Source organism: Humulus lupulus, chromosome 5 (genome assembly GCF_963169125.1).
Source record: "Humulus lupulus chromosome 5, drHumLupu1.1, whole genome shotgun sequence".
In the NCBI taxonomy this organism is placed as follows: Eukaryota; Viridiplantae; Streptophyta; class Magnoliopsida; order Rosales; family Cannabaceae; genus Humulus; species Humulus lupulus.
In genome coordinates, this window is record NC_084797.1 from 231182912 (window position 1) to 231197402 (window position 14491).

The 14491-nt window shown below is 38.3% G+C and overlaps 1 pseudogene; it reads left to right on the top strand.

Annotated features, from left to right (window-relative positions):
* The first annotated feature begins 2283 nt into the window (after window positions 1–2283).
* On the top strand, window positions 2284–3838 carry LOC133778343 (stemmadenine O-acetyltransferase-like; annotated as a pseudogene).
* The last annotated feature ends 10653 nt before the right edge of the window (window positions 3839–14491 follow it).

The following is a 14491-nucleotide window of genomic DNA, read 5'->3' on the forward strand; positions in this document are numbered from 1 at the left end:
TATTTTAGTGAAAATAAAAAAGAGGACATTGGGAAAAAATATGGTTTTTTGTAGCCATATTGGTGGATGTGGCAGAGTGGGTTCGGCTGGCTGAATGGGAGCAGGCTGTTGGGCCTTGAAGATTGGGCCAGGGAGCAGGCCCACGTTGGTGAGTGAAGGGAGGCAGCTGGCTGATGCAAGGTTGGGCCTGGCGGAAGCAGCTTGGACTGAATGCAAAGGGGCGGTGCATCATGTGATGCTAATGGGCCTGGGCAGGTGTACATTGGCTGAGTGATGAAGGCTGGTGAGGAGTGCTTGCTGTGGGATGCTGGTGGCGTGACAGCTGGCCGAATGTTGGTGATATATGCTGAAAAGGCTGGTGGAAGAACCTTGGTGCTTTGGAGCACCTGCTGGCAAGAGCAGGATTTGAAGGCCACGGCTGGAGAAAGGCTGAGCAAGGGGCGGTACTGTAGCAGCGGGCCTGGGCTGGTGGCAGGCATGGGCCTAGCTTGGGCCTGGGCATATGTTGACAAATATCACTTTTCTTTCAAATTTGCCATTCTTTCTTTTCTTTTCAAAGCCAAAAAAAAAAAAAATACAACTTACTCCCTACAAAATAAGTAAATAATAAATTAGAATCAAATATTTTCAATTATAAAATAACTCAAATTAAGTCCAAGAAAATACTAATTGAAATTTAATTTACTTTGGGAATTAAGTTCAATAAAATCACATTTTTTTAATTTATAATCTATAAACACAAATTTCAAATAATTAAACTACAACATATTATAATAAAATATCTATAAAACATATAAAAATCTAGAAAACAACAATAAGACTAACAAATTAAAAATTACATAAAAACTTAATAAGTTAATTAAAAACTCAAGAACTAAGCAACAATTAGCATATAAAAAGTAGTAAAATAACTCTATTTTGTAGAGTTATCAACTATTCTTACCCATGAGTGGCTTGAAGCACATACCTTTACACTTATGTTGTCTACCACCTTTAAAGTTGGATAATCACAAGATCTTGATATGGTTTCTCATTCCATTGAAAATGAGAATAAACTTTTGAATGTTAGAGAAATATATATTTTAATTAAATATAATAGAAACCAATATTACAACTCTAAACAAGAAATACGATTGAACAAGATGATTGTTAAAATAAAAATATATATATAGACAATATAGAAGAAGAGGAGAAGATGAATACAACCTCAAAGAAAACGTTATAAATAAAATAACAAGAATAAAGAAGGAAATTACACAACCTTTAGTGGGGACATTATACTTGAACAAGGTTTGAAACCTTTGTCTAAAAGCTTATTTCCTCTTATTCACTAAGAAAATAGCTCTCTGCAATTATCAAACTTTTTAATTTTTCAGTCAAGTGCTAAAATAGATGAAAAACTCATATTTACAAGTGACCTAATGATCTCTATTAATAGATTTTGGATCACAATTTGATTTTCAAATTCTACCAACCCCTTGGCTGTTACCAATGATAAATTTGGTGTTTTTCATTTCAAGGGATGATTTGGGGGTTATTACTTGTGGAGCTACAACGTTCAAAGCATAAAAAATATGCTTCAAAACCGAAATTGTTAGGTTACTGAATTGTAACCCCAAGTAACAGCTTTGGTTACAAGCTGCCAAAACATCCCTAATTTTTTCCCATGCAATTTTGTAACATCCAAACACTTATTGGCGGTCAAAACAACATACCTAACTACTATAAAACATTATAGCATATGAAAATCAAATCAAGAATATGCATTTACATATTGATTATGGTGATATTTTGAGAGTTACAAATCAGTAACCAGATTTGTAACATCCCTTTGTATGTTACAAAATTACAAAATAATGTTTTGTGATGCCCATTTTATTTGTCACTCATTTAATCAACATAATATTATTTTGTAAAATAAATAATATAAAATTTAAATAGTTTTCCAAGGTTTCATATTTCTTGCTACCAGTAAAGATGTCCACACGTATTTAAATTTTCAAACGTGAGAATATTAATACATTAAAGATACGAAACTGTACATTCATTGACTTTCGAAATTGTATGATATATATGATTGAGGCATTGATGATTAGTTAAAAAAAGGGGATTATTTCTTGGCTGACAGCCATTTTGATTCTCTAGCTTGGAAAGCCCTGTATTATCACTCTTAACCTTACAAAATATGCGTATTAGGTTAGACGTGAGATTTAAATTATATACATTTAGGCACATCTGTCAATTACGTGGTGGTTGATTATTTGTCTTTATAAGATATATCCAACATGTATGATGTATATAAGTCCAATGATAATGAAAAAAAAATGGTTACAAACGAACAACTTTTTCCATCTTTATTTTTTGAGTTAGAGATTAGCTCAAAGAGAGATGAAGTTTGAAGTTGAAATACTCTCCAAAGAGATTATTAAACCATGCTACCCCACTCCCAGCCACCTTCGCAATTACCAACTCTCCTTCCTAGACCAACTACATGGCCATAATCACATATCTTTTGTTATGTTCTTTCCACACAATTCTGAAAGCCAAAATGTTACTGAAATATCCCACAAGCTTAAGAAATCCTTATCCCGTGTCTTAAGCCGGTATTATCCATTAGCCGGACGACTAAAAGATGATCTATTTGTCAATTGCAACGACGAGGGCATCCCTTTTTTGGAAGCACAAGTCAATTGTGAGCTGTCGGATGTTGTTCAAAATCCAGATCCCCATGATCTCCACAAGTTCATTCCTTTTGAGCTAGATGATAAAGTTGATATACTACTTGGCATCCACAACTCAATATCTTCAGCTGTGGTGGGGTAGTAATTGGTTCTCGTTTTAGTCACAAAATTGAAGACGCTTTATCAACTTTGATGTTCCTCAAATTCTGGGCAGCTGCTACTCGTGGAGGCGATGATGAGGACTCGAATGCGGTTTCACCACAGTTTGTATCTGCCACACATTTTCCACCAAAGGATGTTGAACAAGTCGTTGACGATCCAAAAGTCGATTTCTTGATGAAGAATGTCATAACAAAAAGGTTTGTGTTTGAATCATCTAAACTAGAGGCTCTTAAAGAAAAATTTAGGGACAAAACTAGAATCCCTTCACGTGTGGAGGCCTTGTCTGCTTTCATATGTGCTCGGTACATAGCTTCAACTCAAGTGGGGTTTTATCTTGATCATGATCATCAGAAAAAGCTCTATATTGTTACTCATTCATTTAATCTTCGTTCAAGGATTGACCCTCCACTCCATGATAACTCCTTCGGGAACCTGTCCAGGGTATTTGTTAAAGCTTTAGATGAAATCAATTATGAAGATAAGGATAGTTATGATGGAATTGCGAGGCAAGCGATGAGAGAGCTAATGATTAATGGCAGTGGCAAAGAGCACGTGAAGAATCTGCAAGAGGGTGTTGATCAAGGGTTGAGTTTCTTAAACGAACATGCTGTGGAATTCGCCAAAGGAGACGTAGTTCCTCTTAACTTCACAAGTTTTTGTAGATTTTCTCTGTATGAGGATTTTGGTTGGGGAAAGCCATCTTGGGTAGGGAAAGTTCCTCTACCGTTCAAGAATTTTATTGTTTTCATGGACACTAAAACGTGTGATGGAATCGAAGTTTATATTGACTTGGAGAAAGATGATATGGCAAGGCTTGAAATCGACGATGAGTTCCTTTCATTTGTCTCAAGTACTTAGCAAGGGGAAAAAAAAGTAAGGCTTTTCTTTAGTTTTTGTTATCAGTAGATGGATGAATTCTAAAGAAAACATGTGACATTAAAGTATGTTCTTTTTTTTTGTCAAAAAATAAATAAAGTATGTTCTTCTTTTCTTTTTCTTTTTTTTAAAAAAAAAAATGATAGTTGTGCGTCACATGTGATGCAAAAAGGGAATTATCATATAGCTCATTAATTTATTGAAATTTTAAGAAACATATCATTAATTTGTAATTCCATTAGCTTTGATTTAGTCTATAATTTGCTTGAAGAGGCCCAATATTATAGGGGAAATTTCATTATTTATGTCTAATAATGCCAAATATTACCAAAAAAATCCCAACACTAATAATATTTCCAATTTAATGCTAAACATTCCTCCCATACCCAAAACACCCCTCCCATTATATCAAAAAATCACAAAACTCTCTTCCACTCTCCTCCCTCCCTCTCTCTCTCTCTCTCTCTCTCATTCTTACGAAATCATCCATAAAACCTACAATTTTGTATAATTTTCTTGTCAAACTCATTGTTAGCCATCTCCATTGTCTCTGTGAAGTCGTTAATATCAAAGGCAACATCTATTTTGAGAGTTTTTGGAGGAGAAAAATCATGGGTAATAAGATTTTACATTTTATGTATTGGGTATTGTTTGTTTACATTTTTTTTGGCTATTTTGAACAGATCTGAGCCTATATTGGTGTATTTTTCGGGATTTTTTGAGAGATTCCGCGATCTGTGTTTTTCTGGATTTTCTGCAACTTTTTTGCTCGATAACGGTTCGATATGAGCTCGATGGTATGTAGAAGAAGGTCTTGTAAGAGCTCGATGTGAGCTCGATTATAGCTCGATAGGGTTGGGTGTTAGTGCTTGATTGTGCTCGATGGAAACTCGATAAGGGTTCGATTGGACCCTACAATATTTGAGCTCGATAGGTTTAGGTTTCTCGATATGTGCTCGATAGGAGCTCGATAGGGTTCGATGGAGGGTTTGGTTAGGTTTTATGTTCGGTTTTGAGAAATTGTAGCTCGATGCTAACTCGATAAGAGCTCGATGCTAACTCGATAAAACTCGATGTTAGCTCGATAAAGCTCGATAATGTTCCTTTTTAATGTATTTCTAAAAAAATGACAGTTTTCCTGACAATTTTAATGTTTTTTTTTTCCAACACAGGCTCTATTGTCTACGTTTTTGTATCCTACAATGGTGTTTGGGAATTACAAGGGAATAAGTGGATTTTCAAGGACCCTCAATGCATGGTGATACCGATGGAGGATACTGTAACGTACTTGCAACTTCTTGACATATTGCACATGGAACTTAAAGTTGATAAACATATTTATGAGTTGAAATTGGAGGTTCCTTACACTTGTGGCGACCAACCGTTTACACCCGTTCATGTTGAAAGTGATCTTGGTGTCTGTGCATTCTTAGGAGTAACATCTAAAGAAAGGTTGACCTTGTGTGTCACTCCTGTTAATCCCGGACCTGAGGGAGCAACCAATACTTTAGGATTTCCTATTGGTGACCTGAGGGACAACCAGTATGAGTACAACCCCTATGTGAATGACGATCCGGTAGCTGAACACAATGAGGACTTAGGAGACATTTCAGTGGATGATGATCTATTAGCTAAACATTTGCAAGTAGAAGAAGAACAAGAACAACCAATACGTCATATTGCACGGACGAACCCACCAAGTCAAGGACGTCGAACACCTGGCACCAGCTCTAGTCGTCCTGGTGGAACAGAATATAACTATATAGGGAACATTTCAATAAATTCAACAGAAGATCACAGAAAATGGAGTGCTCCCATGTTTACAAAAGAAGATATCATAGCTTGTAGTCGTTTTGAATCACCCTCATCCGGTGTAGCGTTTGGGGAATTACATCTCGGGAAGACATTTGAGAACAAGATGGAATTGAAAACCAAACCGGCTCTCTTTGCAATGAAGAATAATTTTGAGTTTATGGTTAAGAAGTCTGGTACTGATGTGTTGTATATCACTTGCAAGGATTCTGATTGTGGTTGGAGAATAAGAGGGAAAAAAGTAGCGCGATCGGAGATGTTTGACATCACTGTTTATAATAGTGTACATACTTGTTCACTAGAATTGCGACAAAAAGATCACCGTCAAGCAGCACCTTCTGTCATTGGGCACCTTATCAAGAAAAAATATGCTACTAATGGCACTAGCTATCCACCAAACATCATAAAGGAGGATATGAAGAATAATTTTGGGATCGATATGAGTTATATGAAGGCTTGGAGATGCAGAGAGAAGGCACTCGGTTATGTCAGGGGGACACCTGAAGAATCGTACTCCAAGTTACCTTCTTACCTGTACATGCTGCATGTAACGCCCTGGTTACCCCAGAACAGTTACGGTGAACAGTGAACCGGAAATTTGACTCGCTACCCGAGTCCTTTGGTTAAAAACGTGATCTAAGCGTTATTATCAGGTTAAGGTGAAGACCAGTAAAAAGGAAAGGATACATTTTGTTAAGTAAATAAATTGCTCATGAGCCTTTCAAAATATTTACAAGTAGTTTGTAATACAAAAGAGTCACTATTGTTTCAAATTTACAGTCCCCGCCGGCCTAAGCGACATAAATAGGGTAAACCCCTAGTCTCTCTGAGAACTCCTTGACCGTGGCGGTCAAGCGGCCCTGTATGTACACAACATCGCCCAAGCTCTCCACTCAAGGTTGGGTGAGCTTTTCTTTCCCTTTACCTGCACCACAAAGCACCCATGAGCCAAGGCCCAGCAAGAAAACACAATAAAACATGATGTAATATCAACAACGATCATAATAACCATTCAGGACTATCAGTCCAAGCAAATAGGTGACAATAGCCAAAAGTCACAATATTGAGCATAGCTCCCTCTAGCCATGTGACGATAGGGTCACCAGGGCTTAACTGATAAGTGATTCTTTCTTAAGTTTGATCAAGACAGGTGCATGGTGAATGGTCACCAACATAACCTTCCTCCCGACTCTAGAGTCGTGCTATGGACAGCGTCCCCTAGCCATGTGACAAACTATCACCGGGGTCATACACCTTGGATATAAACATCTGGTCATAGACCAGGAAAGCGCTTATAAGTTCTTCGACCTTAGGGTCGGTCCCGCACTAATGCTATAGAGCTATTCAATGCGTGATCATCGACTTTAGAGTCGGTCCCTAACTAGTCAGTGTCATAAACAGGTAATCAACGTTCATTAGCATTTAATATGCAATCCACGTCCACATATCTCAACCAACATGCCTCAATATCAAACCACGCATGTCATATACCTATACAGGGTGCAACTGTATTCATACACTATTTTCTTACCTCTGGTTCGAGTGAGAATTAGCATATGAATGATCCCTGAGAACGATCAACCTTTAAATTCCTCGACGGTCACCTGGTCATAACAAAAATATAGGATTCATCAATAAAAATGATAACTGAGGGTTCCCAAACCAAGATCTAGCCTCCGGGACATCAAACATAACTCAACCAGGTACTAGGTTCAACCCCGAGGCCTAAGGTTTGAATCCCCAAGCTAAAAACATCATTTTGGTCAAAATGGCCTTAAGGGCCGCGACCCTCCCCTGCTGCGCCGCGGCGCGCCCTCAAACAGAGAGGGCTCCCCCCTGCCAGACAGCAAGGGTCGCAGCGCACCACAGCTGCGTCGCGGCGCCCAGCCCAAACCAGCAACACGCCCACGCACGAACCCAGTTTTTCCCCTGTGTTCTTTCCTCTCAAACCAGTCCTTCAAACCAACTCAAAACCTCGTCCTACCACCCATTTAAACCCCTAAACATCACCCATAACCTCCCCTCATCAAAACCCAATCTAACCATCAATCAAAACCCCTTTAAATCCAAACTTCCAACAAGAATCAAAGGCTGAAAATCTAAAGATAAAAACAGAGCACCACCTGAAATAAGTGACTAAGACTCACCTTGAAACCTGTTTTGAACCTCCCACACAAGCTGAATCAAGTCCACCAACCCAGCCTTGGAGTTCCCTAGCTTGAAACCTCTCCTAGAACTCAAGAACACCAAAAGGAGAATGAAGGGAAGATAGTGTACGGGAAGGGAAGAAGGCAATCTCTGTTTTTATTTTGTTCTTCTACATCCCTCCTAAGTTATATATATCCAAAACCCCAAATGGCCAAAATACCCTTAAGCCATCAAAAGCCTCTAAAACCATTTCAAGGGTAAAATTGGTACTTTCCGCTTATCCCGGTAATCATAATTAACGCTTCCCAATTCCCGCTAATCTCAATATCCTCAAACGCCAATAATTCATATCCCGTTACCCTAAAATCCCCGGTAACGCTATAACCATTAATATCACCCCGAGACTCACCCCGAGCCCCGAGCTCAAACCTGTTATGACCACACCGATAAATCACGTTTAAAGATCGTCTCATGTCGAAATACTCGAACCAATCCACATTATAATTTGGTCTCACGACATATCATTAACATGCAAACAAATATTCAATTATACCCTCAACGGGCCAAATTACCAAAACACCCCTGTAAACAAATGTGGACTCACATGCATGCATTTAACATCATATTATAATATAATTCTCATAAACATGCATAAACACATTTAATGGCATAATTAAACAGTTATGGCCCTCCCGGCTTACTAATCTAGCCATTAAACCATAATAGGGAATCCGGGGCATTAAATGTACCTGTGACAAAATCAGTAATTGTACCTGGATTCTTTTGCTGCAGTGTAATGCCCCGGATTCCCTATTATGGTTTAATGGCTGGATTAGTAGGCCGGGAGGGCCATAACTGTTTAATTATGCCATTAAATGTGTTTATGCATGTTTATGAGAATTATATTATAATATGATGTTAAATGCATGCATGTGAGTCCACATTTGTTTACAGGGGTGTTTTGGTAATTTGGCCCGTTGAGGGTATAATTGAATATTTGTTTGCATGTTAATGATATGTCGTGAGACCACATTATAATGTGGATTGGTTCGAGTATTTCGACATGAGACGATCTTTAAACGTGATTTATCGGTTTGGTCATAACAGGTTTGAGCTCGGGGCTCGGGGTGAGTCTCGGGGTGATATTAATGGTTATAGCGTTACCGGGGATTTTAGGGTAACGGGATATGAATTATTGGCGTTTGAGGATATTGAGATTAGCGGGAATTGGGAAGCGTTAATTATGATTACCAGGATAAGCGGAAAGTACCAATTTTACCCTTGAAATGGTTTTAGAGGCTTTTGATGGCTTAAGGGTATTTTGGTCATTTGGGGTTTTGGATATATATAACTTAGGAGGGCTGTAGAAGAACAAAACAAAAACAAAGATTGCCTTCTTCCCTTCTCGTACAATATCTTCCCTTCATTCTCCTTTGGTGTTCTTGAGTTCTAGGAGAGGTTTCAAGCTAGGGAACTCCAAGGCTGGGTTGGTGGACTTGATTCAGCTTGTGTGGGAGGTTCAAAACAGGTTTCAAGGTGAGTCTTAGTCACTTATTTCAGGTGGTGCTCTGTTTTTATCTTTAGATTTTCAGCCTTTGATTCTTGTTGGAAGTTTGGATTTAAAGGGGTTTTGATTGATGGTTAGATTGGGTTTTGATGAGGGGAGGTTATGGGTGATGTTTAGGGGTTTAAATGGGTGGTAGGAAGAGGTTTTGAGTTGGTTTGAAGGACTGGTTTGAGAGGAATGAACACAGGGGAAAAACTGGGTTCGTGCGTGGGCGTGTTGCTGGTTTGGGCTGGGCGCCGCGACGCAGCTGTGGTGCGCTGCGACCCTTGCTGTCTGGCAGGGGGGAGCCCTCTCTGTTTGAGGGCGCGCCGCGGCGTAGCAGGGGAGGGTCGCGGCCCTTAAGGCCATTTTGACCAAAATGATGTTTTTAGCTTGGGGATTCAAACCTTAGGCCTCGGGGTTGAACCTAGTACCTGATTGAGTTATGTTTGATGTCCCGGAGGCTAGATCTTGGTTTGGGAACCCTCAGTTATCATTTTTATTGATGAATCCTATATTTTTGTTATGACCAGGTGACCGTCGAGGAATTTAAAGGTTGATCGTTCTCAGGGATCATTCATATGCTAATTCTCACTCGAACCAGAGGTAAGAAAATAGTGTATGAATACAGTTGCACCCTGTATAGGTATATGACATGCGTGGTTTGATATTGAGGCATGTTGGTTGAGATATGTGGACGTGGATTGCATATTAAATGCTAATGAACGTTGATTACCTGTTTATGACACTGACTAGTTAGGGACCGACTCTAAAGTCGATGATCACGCATTGAATAGCTCTATAGCATTAGTGCGGGACCGACCCTAAGGTCGAAGAACTTATAAGCGCTTGCCTGGTCTATGACCAGATGTTTATATCCAAGGTGTATGACCCCGGTGACAGTTTGTCACATGGATAAGGGACGCTGTCCATAGCACGACTCTAGAGTCGGGAGGAAGGTTATGTTGGTGACCATTCACCATGCACCTGTCTTGATCAAACTTAAGAAAGAATCACTTATCAGTTAAGCCCTGGTGACCCTATCGTCACATAGCTAGAGGGAGCTATGCTCAATATTGTGACTTTCGGCTATTGTCACCTATTTGCTTGGACTGATAGTCCTGAAAGGTTATTATGATCGTTGTTGATATTACATCATGCTTTATTGTGTTTTCTTGTTGGGCCTTGGCTCATGGGTGCTTTGTGGTGCAGGTAAAGGGAAAGAAAAGCTCACCCAACCCTGAATGGAGAGCTTGGGTGATGTTGTGTACATACAGGGCCGCTTAACCGCCACGGTCAAGGAGTTCTCAGAGGGACTAGGGGTTTACCCTATTTTTACCGCTTAGGCCGGCGGGGACTGTAAATTTGAAACAATAGTGACTCTTTTGTATTACAAACTACTTATAAATATTTTGAAAGGCTCATGAGCAGTTTATTTACTTAACGAAATGTATCCTTTCCTTTTTACTGGTTTTCACCTTAACCTGATAATAACGCTTAGATCACATTTTTAACCAAAGGACTCGGGTAGCGAGTCAAATTTTCGGTTCACTGTTCACCGTAACTGTTCTGGGGTAACCAGGGCGTTACACAAAACTTGCGAGAAATTGGCCAAAATGGGGTTGAGCGGCGTTGGGGGGCGCTAGGAGGTGGAGAAAACCAAAGAAGTGTCTGTTTTTTTTTTTAAGAAAACAAAGCAGAAAGAAGAAGAAGGCTCTCTCTGGGGGGGCCATATCGCTGTGACCATGTCGTCGCTATAGGTAATTGAAAGTCTTCGCTGATATCAAACATGTACGCCCTGATTTTCCCACGTGCTAATTACCGAGCTTAGATACGGCCTAATCATGACTACCACGTGGACATCCCCATGATTGGAGCTGCCATCGTAAGATCCTACCTCCTTAGCTCGAGCTAACCCAAGGGTTCGCCAAGATTGCTTAAGGACTGAGTCTGGACTCTGAAGGCCGCAAGTCGAGGTAAGCATCCAGCTCGTGGTACGAGCTAGAGTTGGAGGCTGTGACCTTCTATAAAGTCAACCACGCAAGGTAAACGTGCATATATCAGACATCACGTGTCTGATATACCCCTGACTTCTCGGACACGCAGCATGAACGTGCGTATTCAGACACCCACAACTGGGTTGGGCCGTACGGCCCATTATCCCCTTACCTATTGATTTGATCACACTTATGTGTCAGGTTTAGGAATTAATCATGAATGTCACAGAGTTGACATGATAGGTAAGAAGGTCACGGGATGACCTTCTTACCAACTCTCAGGTGCCTTCTCCTATAAGTATGGAGACCCTGGGAGTCACAAGGGGTTGGATTCTATTATGTAAGAAATACCGTGTAAAAGAATACCAAGCATATATCAATAATATTGACTGGTGGAGTAGAAGGATTTTAACCTTTGAACCACCTAAAAAAATGTATTTTGTGTCACCATTCCATTTCCAAGATCATTCATCTATTTCGGTTCAACATAAGCACTACTCCCTTCCTCTTTCTTTTCTTAATTACCTGTTGGCGAAGAACCGCATCAACAAAACGCATCATTTTACTCAAACGGTGAGACCCTACAGCGACGACATGTCATCAATGTAGGATAGTGAATAGTACACGAATCCCCTCATGTGCTACGCGTCCACTGTCGTCGCTGTAGTCAATGAAATTTGACTTAAATTTTTTGGCGGTTCACGTTCCCATGTTTTATTTGACCTTATAGCGACGACATGTCGTCGTTGTAGAGTGTGCAAAATAGGTTGTCGCTGTAGGATGCTTAGGGAACTCAACCGTCCAGAGTTGGTTGCTGTATCAACATGTCATCATTATAGACAAATATCATTTTCCTACGAATACCCTACATCGACGACATGTCGTCGCTGTATAGTCAGTTCCCGCCTCCTGTTCCCTCCAAATTCACTACAAGAAAAAAGGTTTTTAATAACACCAAAAATGTGTTATCAAAACCTACGATAACACTTTCTGATGTGTTAAGACAGACCGTGTTATCGTAGGTCAGGGTACTTACCATAACACTTTATCAGTGTTATACAGATGTGTTATTGTACTGTCAACGATAACACAATTTCTGTGTTATTTTAATATATAGATAAGTGTTGAATTACGTTATTTATAATCGATACTATAACACTTTTTTTGTGTTATACTATACTTTAGTATAACACTTTTTTTGTGTTATACTACAGTTTACTATAACACATTTTTTGTGTTATACTACACTTTAGTATAACACATTTTTGTGTTATACTAGACTTTAATATAACACATTATTTGTGTTATACTACACTTTAGTATAACACATGTGTTATATTAGCTTAGAGAAACATAATCTTTTTTCACTTACACAATACAAGGAAAACAAATATGAAAGTTTAAGCCAAATAAGATAACATAAATAGATTTTTATTAATTACTCAAAATGTAATTACAATATTTAGTCTACTAGTCTAGGCTTAAGAAATCATATTACAACATAATTTATGCCCAATTTAGATTCCTTTATCACTAAATACAAAACAAGAAATGTACACAAAAATTAGTGATATACATTCTTCCATTCTAAAAACCTTAACTACAAATGTTGTCAAGAATTGCTCCAAAGAAATCATCTGAATATACCTGCACATTGTAAAAAAAAGGTACTTTTATTATTAATATGAAGAAACTATGTGGTAATTCATTTCAAGAGGGAAACTATAATATTTTATGAACATAAGAAAGGTCCAGCCTAATTCATTGCAAGTATAAAACAATAGCAAACAGGGGATAGGATACAGCAAAAAACACAAAATAAGAAAGAAACCCAACAATAGCAACAAACAAGATTTCTAATGGAAATTCTGAATTGCAAAGCAAGCTGGATTGATGATAAATTTATACATAGCTATTAGATATGAAGAGCATGAAGAAACTAACTATCACCAATATCAATCAAATCAACTATTACTGGTAAAAGATGTTGTGGGTAGTGGGTACTAGTCCAGCAGTCCTTATGGTTTCAAATTTTTTGCAATAAATAAGAAGAAACGTCGCTAAAGCTTTTTATATTCTAGAGAAAGCACAAAAATTACCCTCAAATTTTATTCTAGAGAAACTATATAATGAGAAGTAAAATCACGCAATACAACACTCAAATTTTATTAATCAAAATTATCATCATAACATAACATACTCACAGCAAAAGAAAGGCCTTGCTTGAAGCACCATAAGGTGGGACCAAGCAAGACACCAAATATCAAAGGTGGCTCAAGAAATGAAAAGTTGCATTTCTACATGCAGCTTTTCTTCCATGGAATTCAAACAAAGAAGTTGGACTAGAAAGTCCCCAAAGTGATTGACCTAACTGAATCTCAAGTCTTCTTCAAGCAACTGTATGGGAAATCGGGTCTAGTATACCCTTACCTAGTCTTCCAACAGGAAAAGAAACTCTATATCTAATAAACTTACAATAGAAACTTGAACAAAACTAAAAGAACAGCTCCCAACAGCAAAGAAACAGAACCAAATGACTCTGTTTATTTAGTTAGCAAACTATGGAATTGATTTTTATTTTCTTTTTCTTTCTCATATCAGAAAAATAAAGTTACAATTATGCCTAGCATCTCTGATTTAACAAATAAGTAAAGCAAGAAAGAAGGAAATAAAAAAGAAAAGAATAGCAGAAAAACCACAAGGGTAAAAAAAAAATTGCCCAACATACACTACATCCAACCAATAAGAGAAAAAGAAAAATCTAAAACGCAACTATAATGGGGGCTATCTAATTGACAGAATAAAGAACTATACAAAAGGAGCACCCAGCAGCATAAATAGAAAGTAATTGGACAAAAGGGTTGCAGATGTGGTAACTTCTCTACAGGCTGTTGTACAAATTTATAAAAAGAAAATAATACATGATGTGTAAATGTGACAAAATTACCATATTCATTTCATACACCAAGAAACACTACTTGTGCAAGGAAACCTCTAAGAGCCAGACCAATGACTAATGTTATTCCCAGAACAATAGAAGAAAAGCTTCAGACAAGACATAGTATGGAACTAAAGAAGTTCTAAATGTTAGCATTCAGAGTGAAGAAAAGAAAAAATCAAAGAGGGTATGAGTTAAAAGGATTGACTCACTCAAACCATTACTATCAGGAACTTAATAAATGCTTTCTCTTGTCAAACAACAATACGAAGTGAGATGAGATTAAAAAAAAGTTTAATCTTTATGCAATGAAAAATAGAATAATTTCATA